This window comes from Pleurodeles waltl, chromosome 6 (genome assembly GCF_031143425.1).
Source record: "Pleurodeles waltl isolate 20211129_DDA chromosome 6, aPleWal1.hap1.20221129, whole genome shotgun sequence".
Classification (NCBI taxonomy): Eukaryota; Metazoa; Chordata; class Amphibia; order Caudata; family Salamandridae; genus Pleurodeles; species Pleurodeles waltl.
The window spans coordinates 1,692,970,967-1,692,989,625 of record NC_090445.1 but is presented as its reverse complement, the minus strand read 5'-3'; the positions used below and the strand labels follow the sequence as shown (position 1 = coordinate 1,692,989,625).

The 18,659-nt window shown below is 45.2% G+C and overlaps 1 long non-coding RNA gene across 2 annotated transcripts in view; it reads left to right on the top strand.

Moving 5' to 3' along the window:
* LOC138301362 (uncharacterized) overlaps positions 1-16,283 on the top strand; it is a 285,033-nt gene extending 268,750 nt beyond the window's left edge. For both annotated transcript variants that reach the window (XR_011205095.1, XR_011205096.1), the window contains one exon: positions 15,201-16,283. This is a non-coding gene — a long non-coding RNA (uncharacterized lncRNA). The remainder of the gene's footprint in view (positions 1-15,200) is intronic.
* The last annotated feature ends 2,376 nt before the right edge of the window (positions 16,284-18,659 follow it).

Below are 18,659 nucleotides of genomic sequence, written 5' to 3'. Positions count from 1 at the left end.
TTTTAGTATTTCTGCTATCTGAAGGACAGCGAATACACTGTCCAATGGCAGCCAAAACATACGTTTTAAAGTCAAGTATTGCCCAACTGCTTTAACATGGAGGTAACTTAATATTCCTGATCATCTAACACATCAACTGATCACCCCATGTACAGCCGCAAATTGTGGAAATTAGCGTTTAAAAAAGGAGTTGGGAACACAGAGTGGCAATGTATGAAATAAATCAAGAAATGTAGGCAAACATTTATTTTATTGATGTGATATCATCAGATTATACTTGTTGGCACTTAATACAGAAGACACATTTTGAATAAATATTGTGTCATCGGATCTTCATAATTAAGCTGTACAATGTTATTTGTACAGCTAATGATCTTGATTGCAACACAAACAGCAATTTCAACTACATGTTTGTCCTTATTATTCGTGTATAACTAAGAATTTAAGAATATAGGGCCAGATTGTAGCAAGCCTTTTGCATGGTGCAAACTGCGAAAATCGCAGTTTGCGCCATGCAAACGGCCCGAACGCGATGCACATTCACAAATTGCAAGTCGGTACCGACTCGCAATTTGTGATTGTGACTCGCAAATAGGAAGGGGTGTTCCCTTCCTATCTGCGACTCGCATCGCAATTCAGAATTGCTTTGTGACCGCAAATGCGGTTGCAAAGCAACTCGTAGTTACCACCAGTGTCACACAGGTGGTAACTCATTCGCAAAAGGGAAGGGGTCCCCATGGGACCCCTTCCCCTTTGTGAATGTCGACAATAATATTTTTTCAGAGCAGGCAGTGGTCCTATGGACCTACTGCCTACTCTGAAAAAAACGAAACCAAATGGTTTCGGTATTTTTTTTCATTTTGCAACTCGTTTTCCTTTAAGGAAAACGGGCTACAAAATGAAAAAAAAAAAAATGCTTTATTTAAAAAGCAGTCACAGACATGGAGGTCTGCTGACTTCAGCAGGCCACCATCCCTGTGAGTGCAGGGACTCGGTATGGGGTCGCAAAATGCGACCCACCTCATGAATATTGATGAGGTGGTGTGAGAAAGTAGCCTCTTTCTAGCCTTGTTACCCCCACTTTTGGCCTGTTTGTGAGTGTATGTCAGGGTGTTTTCACTGTCTCACTGGGATCCTGCTAGCCAGGGCCCAGTGCTCATAGTGAAAACCCTATGTTTTCAGTATGTTTGTTATGTGTCCACTGGGACCCTGCTAGTCAGGACCCCAGTGCTCATAAGTTTGTGACCTATAGGTATGTGTTCCCTGTGTGATGCCTATCTGTCTCACTGAGGCTCTGCTAACCAGAACCTCAGTGGTTATGCTCTCTCTTTACAAATTGTCACTAACAGGCTAGTGACCAATTTCACCAATTTACATTGGCATACTGGAACACCCTTATACAGGGAGTGCAGAATTATTAGGCAAGTTGTATTTTTGAGGATTAATTTTATTATTGAACAACAACCATGTTCTCAATGAACCCAAAAAACTCATTAATATCAAAGCTGAATATTTTTGGAAGTAGTTTTTAGTTTGTTTTTAGTTTTAGCTATGTTAGGGGGATATCTGTGTGTGCAGGTGACTATTACTGTGCATAATTATTAGGCAACTCAACAAAAAAAATATATATACCCATTTCAATTATTTATTATTACCAGTGAAACCAATATAACATCTCAACATTCACAAATATACATTTCTGACATTCAAAAACAAAACAAAAAATAATCAGTGACCAATATAGCCACCTTTCTTTGCAAGGGACACTCAAAAGCCTGCCATCCATGGATTCTGTCAGTGTTTTGATCTGTTCACCATCAACATTGCGTGCAGCAGCAACCACAGCCTCCCAGACACTGTTCAGAGAGGTGTACTGTTTTCCCTCCTTGTAAATCTCACATTTGATGATGGACCACAGGTTCTCAATGGGGTTCAGATCAGGTGAACAAGGAGGCCATGTCATTAGATTTCCTTCTTTTATACCCTTTCTTGCCAGCCACGCTGTGGAGTACTTGAACGCGTGTGATGGAGCATTGTCCTGCATGAAAATCATGTTTTTCTTGAGGGATGCAGACTTCTTCCTGTACCACTGCTTGAAGAAGGTGTCTTCCAGGAACTGGCAGTAGGACTGGGAGTTGAGCTTGACTCCATCCTCAACCCGAAAAGGCCCCACAAGCTCATCTTCATGATACCAGCCCAAACCAGTACTCCACCTCCACCTTGCTGGCGTCTGAGTCGGACTGGAGCTCTCTGCCCTTTACCAATCCAGCCACGGGCCCATCCATCTGGCCCATCAAGACTCACTCTCATTTCATCAGTCCATAAAACCTTAGAAAAATCAGTCTTGAGATATTTCTTTGCCCAGTCTTGACGTTTCAGCTTGTGTGTCTTGTTCAGTGGTGGTCGTCTTTCAGCCTTTCTTACCTTGGCCATGTCTCTGAGTATTGCACACCTTGTGCTTTTGGGGCACTCCAGTGATGTTGCAGCTCTGAAATATGGCCAAACCGGTGGCAAGTGGCATTGTGGCAGCTGCACGCTTGACTTTTCTCAGTTCATGGGCAGTTATTTTGCGCCTTGGTTTTTCCACACGCTTCTTGCGACCCTGTTGACTATTTTGAATGAAACGCTTGATTGTTCGATGATCACGCTTCAGAAGCTTTGCAATTTTAAGAGTGCTGCATCCCTCTGCAAGATATCTCACTATTTTTGACTTTTCTGAGCCTGTCAAGTCCTTCTTTTGACCCATTTTGCCAAAGGAAAGGAAGTTGCCTAATAATTATGCACACCTGATATAGGGTGTTGATGTCATTAGACCTCACCCCTTCTCATTACAGAGATGCACATCACCTAATATGCTTAATTGGTAGTAGGCTTTCGAGCCTATACAGCTTGGAGTAAGACAACATGCATAAAGAGGATGATGTGGTCAAAATACTCATTTGCCTAATAATTCTGCACTCCCTGTAATTCCCTAGTATATGGTACTGAGGTACCAGGGTATTGGGCTTCCAGGAGATCCCTATGGGCTGCAGCATTTCTTTTTGCCACACATAGGGAGCTCTGACAATTCTTACACAGGCCTGCCACTGCAGCCTGAGTGAAATAACGTCCACGTTATTTCACAGCCATTTTACACTGCACTTAAGTAACTTATAAGTCACCTATATGTCTAACCTTTACCTGGTAAAGGTTGGGTGCTAAGTTACTTAGTGTGTGGGCACCCTGGCACTAGCCAAGGTGCCCCCACATTGTTCAGGGCCAATTCCCGGACTTTGTGAGTGCGGGGACACCATTACATGCGTGCACTACATATAGGTCACTACCTATGTGTAGCTTCACAATGGTAACTCCGAATATGGCCATGTAACATGTCTATGATCATGGAATTGCCCCCTCTATGCCATCCTGCATTGTTGGCACAATCCCATGATCCCACGGGTCTCTAGCACAGACCCGGGTACTGCCAAACTGCCTTTCCCGGGGTTTCACTGCAGCTTCTGCTGCTGCCAACCCCTCAGACAGGTTTCTGCCCTCCTGGGGTCCAGCCAGGCTTGGCCCAGGAAGGCAGAACAAAGGACTTCCTCAGAGAGAGGGTGTTACACCCTCTCCCTTTGGAAAATGGTGTTAAGGCAGGGGAGGAGTAGCCTCCCCCAGCCTCTGGAAATGCTTTCATGAGCACACATGGTGCCCATTTCTGCATAAGCCAGTCTACACCGGTTCAGGGACCCCTCAGCCCTGCTCTGGCGCGAAACTGGACAAAGGAAAGGGGAGTGACCACTCCCCTGACCTGCACCTCCCCTGGGAGGTTCCCAGAGCTCCTCCAGTGTGCTCCAGACCTCTGCCATCTTGGAAACAGAGATGCTGCTGGCACACTGGACTGCTGTGAGTGGCCAGGGCCAGCAGGTGACGTCAGAGACTCCTTCTGATAGGCTCCTTCAGGTGTTGCTAGCCTATCTTCTCTCCTAAGTAGCCAAACCCTCTTTTCTGGCTATTTAGGGTCTCTGCTTTGGGGATTTCCTTAGATAACGAATGCAAGAGCTCATCAGAGTTCCTCTGCATCTCTCTCTTCACCTTCTGCCAAGGAATCGACTGCTGACCGCGCTGGAAGCCTGCAAAACTGCAACAAAGTAGCGAAGACGACTACTGCAACTCTGTAACGCTGATCCTGCCGCCTTCTCGACTGCTTTCCTGGTGGTGCATGCTGTGGGGGTAGTCTGCCTCCTCTCTGCACTAGAAGCTCCAAAGAAATCTCCCGTGGGTCGACTGAATCTTCCCCCTGCTACCGCAGGCACCAAAGAACTGCATCACCGGTCCCCTGGGTCTCCTCTCAGCACGACGAGCGAGGTCCCTTGAATCCAGCAACTCTGTCCAAGTGGACTCGCACAGTCCAGTGACTCTTCAGTCCAAGTTAGGAGGAGGTAAGTCCTTGCCTCCCCATGCCAGACTGCATTGCTGGGAACCGTGACTTTTGCAGCTACTCCGGCCTCTGTGCACTTCCAGCGGAAATCCTTTGTGCACAGCCAAGCATGGGTCCACGGCACTGTAACCTGCATTGCACGACCTCCTGAGTTTTCCTCCGGCGGCGTGGGACTCCTTTGTGCAACTTTGGGTGAGCACCGTTTCACTCCTCTTTGTAGTGCCTTTTCTGGCACTTCTGCAGATGCTGCCTGCTTCTGAGAGGGCTCCTTTTCTTGCTGGGCGCCCCTTCTGTCCCCTGACGCAATTGGCGACATCCTGGTCCCTCCTGGGCCACAGCAGCATCCAAAAACCCTAACATCATGACTTGCAGCTAGCAAGGCTTGTTTGTGGTCTTTCTTCAGGAAAACACTTCTGCACAACTCTCCACGGCGTGGGACATCCATCCTCCAAAGGGGAAGTTTCTAGCCCTTGTCGTTCCTGCAGAATCCTCAGCTTCTACTTCCTAGTGGCAGCTTCTTTGCACCCACAGCTGGCATTTCCTGGGCATCTGCCCACTCTCGACTTGGTCGTGGCTTTTGGACTTGGTCCCCTTGTTCCACAGGTACCCTCGTCTGGAAATCCGTCATTGTTGCATTGCTGGTTTTGGTCTTTCCTGCAGAATTCCCCTATCACGACTTCTGTGCTCTTTGGGGTACTTTAGTGCACTTTGCACTCACTTTACAGGGTCTTGGGGTGGGCTATTTTTCTAACCCTCACTGTTTTCTTACAGTCCCAGTGACCCTCTACAAGGTCACATAGGTTTGGGGTCCATTCGTGGTTCGCATTTCACTTTTGGAGTATATGGTTTGTGTTGCCCCTATCCCTATGTGTCCCCATTGCATCCTATTGTAACTATACATTGTTTGCACTGTTTTCTAATACTATACTGCATATTTTTGGTATTGTGTACATATATCTTGTGTATATTTGCTATCCTCATACTGAGGGTACTCACTGAGATACTTTTGGCATATTGTCATAAAAATAAAGTAACTTTATTTTTAGTATATCTGTGTATTGTGTTTTCTTATGATATTGTGCATCTGACACTAGTGGTACTGTAGGAGCTTCACTCGTCTCCTAGTTCAGCCTAAGCTGCTCTGCTAAGCTACCATCATCTATCAGCCTAAGCTGCTAGACACCCTATACACTAATAAGGGATACCTGGGCCTGGTGCAAGGTGTAAGTACCCCTTGGTACTCACTACAAGCCAGTCCAGCCTCCTACATTGGTTGTGCAGCGGTGGGATAAGTACTTTGTAACTACTTACCACTTTTGTCATTGTACTTTTCATAAGAGAAAAATATACAAAACAAGTTCAGTGTATGTACACCTAACCAAAAAGTTTTGCATTTCTTTTCTCACTTCTTTTCTAAAGTGCTGAAAAGTACCTCTAACTTTCTAAAACGTTCTTTAAAAGTTGAAAAAGTTTTTTTCTCTCTTTCCAAAAGTTCTGAAAAACTTTTTTTCTCACTTTTTCTATCCCTTAAACACTTTCTAAAATGTCTGGCACAGGCCAAACTGTTGATCTGTCCAAACTTGCTTATGATCACCTTAGCTGGAAAGGAGCAAAGAGTCTCTGCATAGAAAGAGGTTTAAGTGTAAGGAAGAATCCCTCTAGAGAACTGTTGGTTAATATGCTTGTTGAACAGGATAAGGCCAAAGGTGCCACTTCTGTTGAGAAATTAGCTGATGGTTCCCAATCTGACCCTGGGGCACCCCTAGCAAAAGATTTAGAGAAGAAACTTCCTAGCCTGCCCATTATCAGACAACCTACCATAGCTGGTACTGATGTAGAGTCACACCATACAGATAGTGTTGTCTCACATCACAGTAAGAGTATTCCTTCTCATCATAGTAGAAGTGATGTTTCTGTTAGCCAAGCTGTTAGGGTGCCATCTGTTAGGGACAGGTCTCCTTCTGTTCATTCTCACCAATTTCTGTTTCAAGGCATGTCCCACCCACCCACCCACCCTGATGACAGAGTGTTAGAAAGGGAGCTCAATAGATTGGGAGTGGAACAAACCAGACTGAAGCTCAAGAAGCAACGGCTGGATTTGGATAGACAGTCCTTAGAAGTGGAAAGAGAAAGACAGAAATTGGGTTTAGAAACCCATGGTGGCAGCAGCAGTATTCCCCATAGTCATCCTGCAAAAGAGCATGATTCTAGGAATCTGCACAAGATAGTTCCCCCTTATAAGGAGGGGGATGACATTAACAAGTGGTTTGCTGCACTTGAGAGGGCCTGTGTTGTACAGGATGTCCGTCAAAGGCAGTGGGCTGCTATCCTATGGCTATCATTTAGTGGAAAGGGTAGGGATAGGCTCCTTACTGTGAAAGAAAGTGATGCCAATAATTTTGCAGTTCTTAAGAATGCACTCCTAGATGGTTTTGGCTTAACCACTGAACAGTACAGGATGAAGTTCAGAGAAACCAAAAAGGAGTCTTCACAAGACTGGGTAGACTTTGTTGACCATTCAGTGAAGGCCTTGGAGGGGTGGTTACATGGCAGTAAAGTGACTGACTATAAAAGCCTATATAACATAATCCGGAGAGAGCATATACTTAATAATTGTGTGTCTGATTTGTTGCACCAGTATCTAGTGGACTCAGATCTGACCTCTCCCCAAGAATTGGGAAAGAAGGCAGACAAATGGGTCAGAACAAGAGTGAACAGAAAAGTTCATACAGGTGGTGACAAGGATGGCAAGAAGAAAGATGGTGAAAAATCTCAAGATAAGCATGGGGATAAAGGTAAAACCAAAGATCCAACTTCAAATCTTAAACACTCTTCAGAGGGTGGGTATAAAACAAATTCTTCCTCTTCTTCTCAACCCGCACACATTAAAAAGCCTTGGTGCTTTGTGTGTAAAAACAGAGGCCATAGGCCAGGGGATAAGTCCTGTCCAGGTAAACCCCCTGAGCCTACCACCACTAATACATCAAGCTCTAGTGCCCCTAGCAGTAGTGGTACTAGTGGTGGGGACTGCTGGCAGCAGTCAAGTTAAGGGTGTAGTTGGGTTCACTTATGGGTCCATAATAGAAACTGGGGTAGTCAGTCCCAAGACAGTTTCTGTCACACCTAGTGGCATTGGCCTTGCCACACTGGCTGCTTGTCCCCTTACAATGGATAAGTACAGGCAGACAGTTTCAATAAATGGTGTTTAGGCCTTGGCCTACAGGGACACAGGTGCCAGTATCACTTTGGTGACTGAAAACCTAATGGCTCCTGAACAACACATCATTGGACAACAGTATAAAATTATTGATATCCATAACTCCACTAAGTTTCTTCCCTTAGCTATAATTCAGTTTAGCTGGGGTGGAGTTACTGGCCCTAAGCAGGTGGTGGTATCACCTAGCTTACCTGTAGACTGTCTCTTAGGTAATGACCTAGAGGCCTCAGGCTGGGCTGATGTAGAGTTTTATGCCCATGCAGCCATGCCGGGCATCCCAGAGGAATTGTTCCCTCTCATTTCTACTGAAATGAAAAAGCAAAGGAGAGAAGGCCTGAAAACTCAGGATCCCTCTCCAACAACAGGTAAAAAGGGTATCACTGTATCCCCTAACCACCCTGCCAATCAGGATATAATTCCTGTGGTAGGAGAAACCTCTCCTGGGGTGGCACCTGTTCCAAGGGAATCATCAGCTGGCAAAGCTGTACTCCCTGAGGTGGAAGTACCTCTCTGTGGGATAACTAACATTGGGGAGAAAAAGAGCACCATTTTAGTTAACATGGAGCATCCCTCCAACCCTCCCAGAGAAACTTTAGTGCAGAAACCCTGCACTGCCTCACAACACTTAGGACAGCATCCCTGCCCTAGTGTGGAGCTCATAGGACAGCATCCCTGCCCTGCTCCAACTCAAGAGAAACAGCATCCCTGTTCTCTCTTCCAGCCATATGGACAAAGATTTTGCCCAGCTATGGCTTTTCTGAGACAGCATCCCTGTCTGGCATTTCCATCACTACAAATGGGTTCAGTGGACAATTCCCACTGCTCTAAACTAAAACTTACTGATAGAAACTCTGAAAATACATCTTCACATTGTTGCTTAGCTAAAAAACTTCAAACAGGGTGGTTTACATCCCCACAGGGAAGTAACCATATAGTGGATGATAAAGGGAGTAACCAGTCTATTGCAGAGCTACTCTCTACTTATTACCACTTAGACAATAAAGTCTCAACTGGCCAAGGTTAGCATTATTGTCCTTCGTTTGGGGGGGGGGGGGGGGGTTGTGTGAGAAAGTAGCCTCTTTCTAGCCTTGTTACCCCACTTTTGGCCTGTTTGTGAGTGTATGTCAGGGTGTTTTCACTGTCTCACTGGGATCCTGCTACTAGCCAGGGCCCAGTGCTCATAGTGAAAACCCTATGTTTTCAGTATGTTTGTTATGTGTCACTGGGACCCTGCTAGTCAGGACCCCAGTGCTCATAAGTTTGTGACCTATAGGTATGTGTTCCCTGTGTGATGCCTAACTGTCTCACTGAGGCTCTGCTAACCAGAACCTCACTGGTTATGCTCTCTCTTTACAAATTGTCACTAACAGGCTAGTGACCAATTTCACCAATTTACATTGGCCTACTGGAACACCCTTATAATTCCCTAGTATATGGTACTGAGGTACCGAGGGTATTGGGGTTCCAGGAGATCCCCATGGGCTGCAGCATTTATTTTGCCACCCATAGGGAGCTCTGACAATTCTTACACAGGCCTGCCACTGCAGCCTGAGTGAAATAACGTCCACGTTATTTCACAGCCATTTTACACTGCACTTAAGTAACTTATAAGTCACCTATATGTCTAACCTTTACCTGGTAAAGGTTGGGTGCTAAGTTACTTAGTGTGTGGGCACCCTGGCACTAGCCAAGGTGCCCCCACATTGTTCAGGGCCAATTCCCCGGACTTTGTGAGTGCGGGGACACCATTACACGCGTGCACTACATATAGGTCACTACCTATGTGTAGCTTCACAATGGTAACTCCGAATATGGCCATGTAACATGTCTATGATCATGGAATTGCCCCCTCTATGCCATCCTGGCATTGTTGGCACAATCCCATGATCCCACGGGTCTCTAGCACAGACCCGGGTACTGCCAAACTGCCTTTCCCGGGGTTTCACTGCAGCTGCTGCTGCTGCCAACCCCTCAGACAGGTTTCTGCCCTTCTGGGGTCAAGCCAGGCTTGGCCCAAGAAGGCAGAACAAAGGACTTCCTCAGAGAGAGGGTGTTACACCCTCTCCCTTTGGAAAATGGTGTTAAGGCAGGGGAGGAGTAGCCTCCCCCAGCCTCTGGAAATGCTTTCATGGGCACACATGGTGCCCATTTCTGCATAAGCTAGTCTACACCGGTTCAGAGGACCCCTCAGCCCTGCTCTGGCGCGAAACTGGACAAAGGAAAGGGGAGTGACCACTCCCCTGACCTGCACCTCCCCTGGGAGGTGCCCAGAGCTCCTCCAGTGTGCTCCAGACCTCTGCCATCTTGGAAACAGAGGTGCTGCTGGCACACTGGACTGCTCTGAGTGGCCAGGGCCAGCAGGTGAAGTCAGAGACTCTTTCTGATAGGCTCCTTCAGGTGTTGCTAGCCTATCTTCTCTCCTAAGTAGCCAAACCCTCTTTTCTGGCTATTTAGGGTCTCTGCTTTGGGGATTTCCTTAGATAACGAATGCAAGAGCTCATCAGAGTTCCTCTGCATCTCTCTCTTCACCTTCTGCCAAGGAATCGACTGCTGACCGCGCTGGAAGCCTGCAAAACTGCAACAAAGTAGCGAAGACGACTACTGCAACTCTGTAACGCTGATCCTGCCGCCTTCTCGACTGCTTTCCTGGTGGTGCATGCTGTGGGGGTAGTCTGCCTCCTCTCTGCACTAGAAGCTCCGAAGAAATCTCCAGTGGGTCGACGGAATCTTCCCCCTGCTACCGCAGGCACCAAAGAACTGCATCACCGGTCCCCTGGGTCTCCTCTCAGCACGACGAGCGAGGTCCCTTGAATCCAGCAACTCTGTCCAAGTGACTCCCACAGTCCAGTGACTCTTCAGTCCAAGTTTGGTGGAGGTAAGTCCTTGCCTCCCCACGCCAGACTGCATTGCTGGGAACCGCGACTTTTGCAGCTACTCCGGCCTCTGTGCACTTCCGGCAGAAATCCTTTGTGCACAGCCAAGCCTGGGTCCACGGCACTCTAACCTGCATTGCACGACCTCCTGAGTTGTCCTCCGGCGGCGTGGGACTCCTTTGTGCAACTTCGGGTGAGCACCGTTTCACTCCTCTTTGTAGTGCCTGTTCCAGCACTTCTGCGGGTGCTGCCTGCTTGTGAGAGGGCTCCTTGTCTTGCTGGGCGCCCCTTCTGTTCCCTGACGCAATTGGCGACATCCTGGTCCCTCCTGGGTTACAGCAGCATCCAAAAACCCAAACCGCACGACTTGCCGCTAGCAAGGCTTGTTTGCAGTCTTTCTTCAGGAAAACACTTCTGCACGACTCTCCACGGCGTGGGACATCTATCCTCCAAAGGGGAAGTTTCTAGCCCTTGTCGTTCCTGCAGAATCCTCAGCTTCTACTTCCTAGTAGCAGCTTCTTTGCACCCACAGCTGGCATTTCCTGGGCATCTGCCCACTCTCGACTTGGTCGTGGCTTTTGGACTTGGTCCCCTTGTTCCACAGGTACCCTCGTCTGGAAATCCATCGTTGTTGCAATGCTGGTTTTGGTCTTTCCTGCAGAATTCCCCTATCACGACTTCTGTGCTCTTTGGGGAACTTTAGTGCACTTTGCACTCACTTTTCAGGGTCTTGGGGTGGGCTATTTTTCTAACCCTCACTGTTTTCTTACAGTCCCAGTGACCCTCTACAAGGTCACATAGGTTTGGGGTCCATTCGTGGTTCGCATTCCACTTTTGGAGTATATGGTTTGTGTTGCCCCTATCCCTATGTGTCCCCATTGCATCGTATTGTAACTATACATTGTTTGCACTGTTTTCTAATACTATACTGCATATTTTTGGTATTGTGTACATATATCTTGTATATATTTGCTATCCTCATACTGAGGGTACTCACTGAGATACTTTTGGCATATTGTCATAAAAATAAAGTACCTTTATTTTTAGTATATCTGTGTATTGTGTTTTCTTATGATATTGTGCATATGACACTAGTGGTACTGTAGGAGCTTCACTCGTCTCCTAGTTCAGCCTAAGCTGCTCTGCTAAGCTACCATTATCTATCAGCCTAAGCTGCTAGACACCCTATACACTAATAAGGGATACCTGGGCCTGGTGCAAGGTGTAAGTACCCCTTGGTACTCACTACAAGCCAATCCAGCCTCCTACAGGTGGGTCTTTGCGACCCCATAGCGAGTCGCAGACAGTGTCTGAGACACCGTTCTGCATCCGAGATTGTGACTCGGAAATTGCGAGTCGGGCAGACTCGCAATTTCTGTGTCGCAATCTCGGAGTTTCCTACATGTGGCCCTTAGTCCATTATGTCCTATGGAACTCGTAATACGGTGGGTGGGATATCCATCACATTTGGGACGGATTAACCCCCTTCGCCAAAGTTGTAATCAGGCCCTATATGTGTTTTGTGTATATCCAGCTTCTATATGGAAATTTTACCAAACTGATTTGCATCCAAATTACCTCAATTCATGGTACCTATTGCATCTGTGGAATACGAAGGTGCATCATCTGCTTAGGCAGCTAGCTTACCCCCATTGAATACAATGGTTATATGTTGAAAATATGGCTCTAAATAAACAGTAAATAATAAATGAGCTATGTGGCACCCCAGAGGGGCACCCTGGGGGATCATGAATGTCTCTGATGTTTGACCAGCTAGACACACTCGAGCTGTAGAAGCCTGACACTGAATCTGGACTTGCTTCAAGAATATTTCCCCCATTCTGAGATCTCTCATTTTCGCTGAGAGATAAAACCATGATATAGGGGGTCATTCTGACCCTGGCGGTAATTACCGCCATGGCGGAGGTTGGCGGTAGCACTGCCAACAGGCTGGCGGTGCTCCGCCGGGCATTCTGACCGCGGCGGTACAGCCGCGGCCAGAAGCGGAAAGCCGGCGGTGTACCGCCGACTTTCCGCTGCCCATGGGAATCTTGCTGCGCCGCCATGGGGATTCTGACAGCCCATACCGCCATCCGGTTCACCCGCCAGGAACAGGATGGCGGTATGGGGTGTCGTGGGGCCCCTGGGGGCCCCTGCAGTGCCCATGCCAGTGGCATGGGCACTGCAGGGGCCCCTGTAAGAGGGCCCCACGAAGAATTTCAGTGTCTGCTTTGCAGACACTGAAATTCGCGACGGGTGCAACTGCACCCGTCGCACCTTCCCACTCCGCCGGCTCCATTCTGAGCCGGCTTCCTCGTGGGAAGGGTGTTTCCCGCTGGGCTGGCGGGCGGACTTTCGGCGGTCGCCCGCCAGCCCAGTGGGAAAGCCAGAATGACCGCCGCGGTCTTTTGACCGTGGAGCCGTCTTTCGGCGGGAACCGCTTGGCGGGCGGCGACCGCCGTCCGCCACGGTCAGAATCACCCCCATAGTGTTGAATGCTTTTTCCATGTCTAGGAAGACAATAATGGCTAGCTGACATAATGTATTAGCGACATCAAAGATAGAGCTAGGCTGTATTTAGGTGGCATTTCTACTGGGTATCAACCCATGTTGCTGAGAGCAAACAATTGTATCAATAATTGAAACAAGGTGGGTAGCCAGCACTGTGGCATGTATTTTGGCACCAGCACTAATTCAAGATATAGGCCCTCACTACTGACCGCCACAACATGAGCATGGCGGGTTGGCAGAGGCCAACCCGCCACATCTCCGTTCAAACCACCAAGGCGGTTGGACCCGCTGGGCCAGAGATGAGCATCTCCCACCCGGTGGTCCACAGAAGACTGCCGGCGGTATTAGGAGCCGCCTTTCCACCAGGGTTTCCATGGCGGTAACACTGCCACGAAAACTCTGGCGGAAAGGCTACTGGTGACAGGGAATTTCTTCTCTGTCACCGGCAGATGAATCCCCCCCAACCCCCAGCAAGCACAATACTCCCCCGAACTCCCTCCCCCCACCTGCCAGCTCTCCCACCTCCAGGTAGATTCCCCCCTTCCAGGTACAGCGCTCCCCTCCCAGCAGACATGCCCAAGCACACAGACACACGCACCCCGCATACACTCATTCACCAACACTGACATACATCCATTCACTCACATGCATCCATACTCGCATTCACCTTAACACTCATACACGCATACACCACAACACTCATACATGCATTCACCACAACACTCATAATCGTATACACCACAACACTCATACTTGCATACACACACGCATACACACACTCATACACACTTACATTCATACATGCACTCACTTCTACATTCATACACGCATTCAGCCATGCATACACACATTCATGCACACATGCAGACAACACCCACTCACACACGCACACACAACACCCCCCACCCTCCCACCCCCCTCCCCTGTTGGACAAGTCATCGGGCAGAGAACGGGAATGGGCACTTCCACCTCCGGCAGCGCCCCACCTTCAGGACACCGCCACGTCGTATCATTGCACATAAATCCAGCAGTACCCGTGATATGGTGGTCTTCTGGCACCCATGTCCTTGGCGGTCTTGCAATGAGACCACCAAAATCATAATGAGGGCTGGAATGATCACTTTTTTAAAGAAAATCGAGCATTGTTCATTGGATTCCATGTAGGCAGTATACCATGGGAAAGGTCTCTGTCAGAAATAAAGTGCTGAATAATAGGTGTAAGTAAGTATATCTGCAAATGTTTTATAGAGTTTAGCATCCTCAACTGTACCTTTCCCGGGAGTAACTAACTTATTCTAAAGTGATATCCTCATTCAACATGTGCCTCGCTCTTAACTGGAAGACCTTGTCAGTTTGTAAGCACACACTAATATATGTAGGTGAAAGCTCTGAATAAAGACCGTATAGGTCAGTAACTATGGCTCTAATCCAAATATATTTGTGTGAATCATCAGAATGAAAAAACAGACAGGCATATTGATTGTTCAAAAGAAAGAAAAGTTGTAAGGAAAATATTCTACAGATTATTCCGAGCATCTGTAATAAGAGAATAAAGGGTTAATAGCAACAATAGAACATTTCATTTTAGAAAATATTTAATTCCTTACAGAATCAATGAACTCTGGAAAAGAGAGAAAAATAAATCAAATATTATATTCTACTTCAACGTCCACCCAACTTTTAAAATGTAAAATAATTTTGTTCACAGAATTTCAGCAGAGTGGATCTCCTTTTCTAGTAGACAATTATTTACATGAAAAAGTGAAGGAAGACTAAAGGCACGTATTTAAATTTTTCTCAGGGCAAAACATTATTTTGCCAAACACTGCCTAATGCAAATCTACGATTGTATAATGAACATTATTGGCAAATGTGTAAGTCAAACTAATGGATCGATCTAGTGATAACCAAATTGTAGAGTTTTCTTAGCAAAGACTATGGCAAGATTACAATGCTTGATTCTGTTTACATGAACAGCATTAGAAGAAACAACATATGTTTAATTTAAAAGGTAGGTTTATTAATGTATAAGGAAACAGTACTTTGTGACTTTTATGTCTTTTGTAAAGCAATTGATTAAATAGCATGAAACAAGAATGTTTAATAACCTAGCCAACTGAATAGCCAAATACCTATATAATCATTGACAAATTCTTTAAAAAGTCTGATTTCCTTTTTCTAGGCTTGCAGCAAATTGTTTTGCAACTAGAGGAGAAGTCACGTTGAAGTGTGAAACATAGAAGAACATCTAACAACACGTTTCCCCACCAAGGGCACTAATGGATTGAATATGGATGAAGATTTACATCTGTTGCCATACCTATTAATTGGTTGTGTACTCTACTATCTTTGTGGTGCATTCTATACATGATAGCATTATTTTGAAAGTTGAGAGTATTATTTAATATTAATTTGTTGAAGAATGATTAGACCCATTAATTGGCAGTGGCTATTCTTGTAGTCCTTCCCCAGTTTTTAAGCTTAAGTCCATTGCCATATATTATGAAATTGTCTAATAAGGCAAAATAGAACACCCTATTGGTTTAAGTAATTGAATTCACCAACTCTGACACAAAGATAATCAATGCAGACATGGACATTATACTGAGATCATCAAAACTAAATTCTAATTAAAATGCAGAAAATATTCAAAACATGCATATTCAAAAAATGCACTATGTAAAGCATAAGTTTAATATATTTTTATACTTGAATAATTACATTCATTTGAAACCATCTCTTCATGGATTAACAAGATAAATGTGAATTGTTTATACCAAATCAATAATGAATGGCCTTTCTAAACCTATTTTAGTCAACGTAAGTGATATATGTGTTGCAACTGTAATATAAGAAATAACTAATAATGTAATAAATATTTGTTTTCTGGAGCACTCCCCCGATACTGTGTGTGAGGACTGCCTGGGATAATTCTGCAGAATCCATTGTAACATTGGTATCACGGGTCACAATTAAAATACATTTTTGGGAAACCTTCAATTGTTTGTTGATAAATGATGTAAGGATGGATGAATTCACAAGAAGACTTTCTGCCTTTTGGATAACTAACTTGTAGAGACAACATGTCTAGTGGCATGCAGTCTTTTTGCCAGTGATGTCTTGATAGTATCCCTATTTCTGCCCTTCATAAAGTTTGTAAAGTTTCATTGCTCAAGTAAATTCTTCTCTGGAATGTTAGATAAAGTTCGCTGTAAAGTTGTTCACTCTAGAATGACCTTGCCTTATTAAATCACAGATTCAAATATTTACTTTTGTAAAGTTTTTCTACTCATATCAGTATTTTTTCAATCTTCTTTGTACCTTTGCCTTTCAACAGAGTGCTTCTATTAGTAGAGCAATTCAAAATGTTTCAACCATTTCAAAGTTGCAAAGTTTTCCATTAAACTTCATGAGGTTTGTTAAGAAATGGCATTTTTATTAGCGATGTGCAACATTCACATAATTTGCTTTTCAGTAATTATGTGAAATTTTACCAAAATTATGCGTAAGTATGCAAGATTCAATCCATCATTTTGCAATACACTTTAGCATGAAATGTTTACTGATGTCAATTTTAGATGTGAGGAACATTTTGTGCTGCAAATAGTGTAAAAAAGAAAAACAAGCAACAGCCTTTTGGGTTCTGTTGCTTCTGTGTGGTAATGGTAAATTTAAATTTTCCCACAGATGGCGTGTGATTATGTGTAGTAGCATAATGGAGAAATGTTGAGAATTTCATATAACTAGCATAAGACAAAATTCCCAAAAATTACATGGACAACATTGCATTTCACTCCCCCCCACACACAACGGGAATGCAAATAGTTTTTGTTCTGAAGAAACTCCTTCCTTCCCAAATTGGAAAATAATTTTCTCTTGCCGTTAAATCTCTAAATGCTTTCACTGTGGAAAATAGTTGGAAATGGTTTGTGAATACCAACAAAGGAACTCACAAACATCAATGGCATTCTCTCACTCCCCTCTTCCAAGAGGGGTTTTACCCACATGGACGTGAGTAAGTCACTTGTGAGTACATCCCTTTACAAGTGCAAAATGACGTTTGCAAATTACATGTGGTGCAAATTGGTTTTATGATCTTACAAAAAGTTATTTGCACATAGAAGCCAGAACTAAAGACACAAACACTTGTGAATACGACCCAATGTCTTTAAATTGTTTAACTAAATACACTATGTATTCCTCAGTGTACATGGTTGTATGTCATAGCAATGCATGTCTTTATCATGCATGCAATTATTCCACATTTTTAACAATGTTTGCATCTTAACCACGCATTCCTTTACCATGCATATCCGTTCAACAACATGCCTTATGGAAAGCGCTGGACTTTGGAGCTGTATACTTTACTATTACAACTTCAGACTGCACTACATTAGGGAAAGTGTTGGACTTTAAAGTCCAACACAGATTTTCCTAAGGCTTATCATTGTAATGACATGCGTAGTAAAGGAATGCGTGGTAAAGTCGCATTTGTTGTAACATTGTAACTGCGGCGTGTGGTCCGGCTGTTGTGCTAAAGGCTGTTTCCGATAAAGACAAAGGTTGTTTAAAAGGTTTTATTCCTATTGGTTAGTTTAGGATTTGCCTCTGTAGCACCAAAGTTTGAACTGATAATGTTTCTATTGTTTTGAATTGATTGTTTGTATAACGATCTGCACCTTTGATGCAGAAGGACTTGTACTTTGGGCCACATTAAGAGTTTGGCGGCCGGAAAACTCCATCCACCACACTCCCGACAGGGTGCCACTGCCTACGCGGCGTCCTCCCTGCTGGAGTCATTAAGAGTTTAACGCTAGGTCCGCAGGCGTAAACCTAAGTTTCTGCTAGCCTAGTGTAACCGAGCCGGCTGCAATGCTGTAGCCAGCAGGGTGCACCAGTACCCTCGCAATGTTCAACATTGCGAGGGTGCTGGACAGGGAGACCCTGCCCCCCTGTGGCCCCCGCACCTGCTCTCTGCCAGCCTTTTCATGGCAGTGTTACAGCCATGAAAAGGCTGGCGGAGAACGAGGTTGTTACCCACAGGGCAGCGTTGCTTGCAGCGTTGCTTGCAGCGCTGCCCTAGTGGATTAGGATCCCTGCAAGACCGCTGGGATCAAAGATCCTGGCGGAGCTGGCAGTCAGACTGGCAGGGTTGTTATGTGGCAGTTGGACCGCGATTGTAGTGGTCGTAAGACCGCCACTATCGTAATGAGGGCCTTTGTGTGATGATCCCCCAGGAGAAAGGCATTAATTGTTTTTCTTGATGAAATGCAAATTTTAGAAGAAACTCATATTTGACTTGATATGTCACGTAAGGGTGGAGAAGATTGCCTTCATACCAGCTGCAACAGTGGCATATACTGACTACCTATGAAATCACATCCCTTCTAAATTGGAGAATAATGTCCTTCAACCATTACATGGCTATGAGAAAATCTTTGAAAGTAATGTACCTCACATTACCCCAAGTAATAGAAGGAAACACGTATCTCTCTTTTCAAAGGATGGTGAGTTTTGTTGCAAGTTATGTTTATTAGGATGTTCAAAGATAAACAAGCACCATCTGCTACATAATACAAAATAAAATTGGTGGGTGTGCTTCAGAAAAACAAGCATCTTCAAAGGACTTAATGATGTAGAA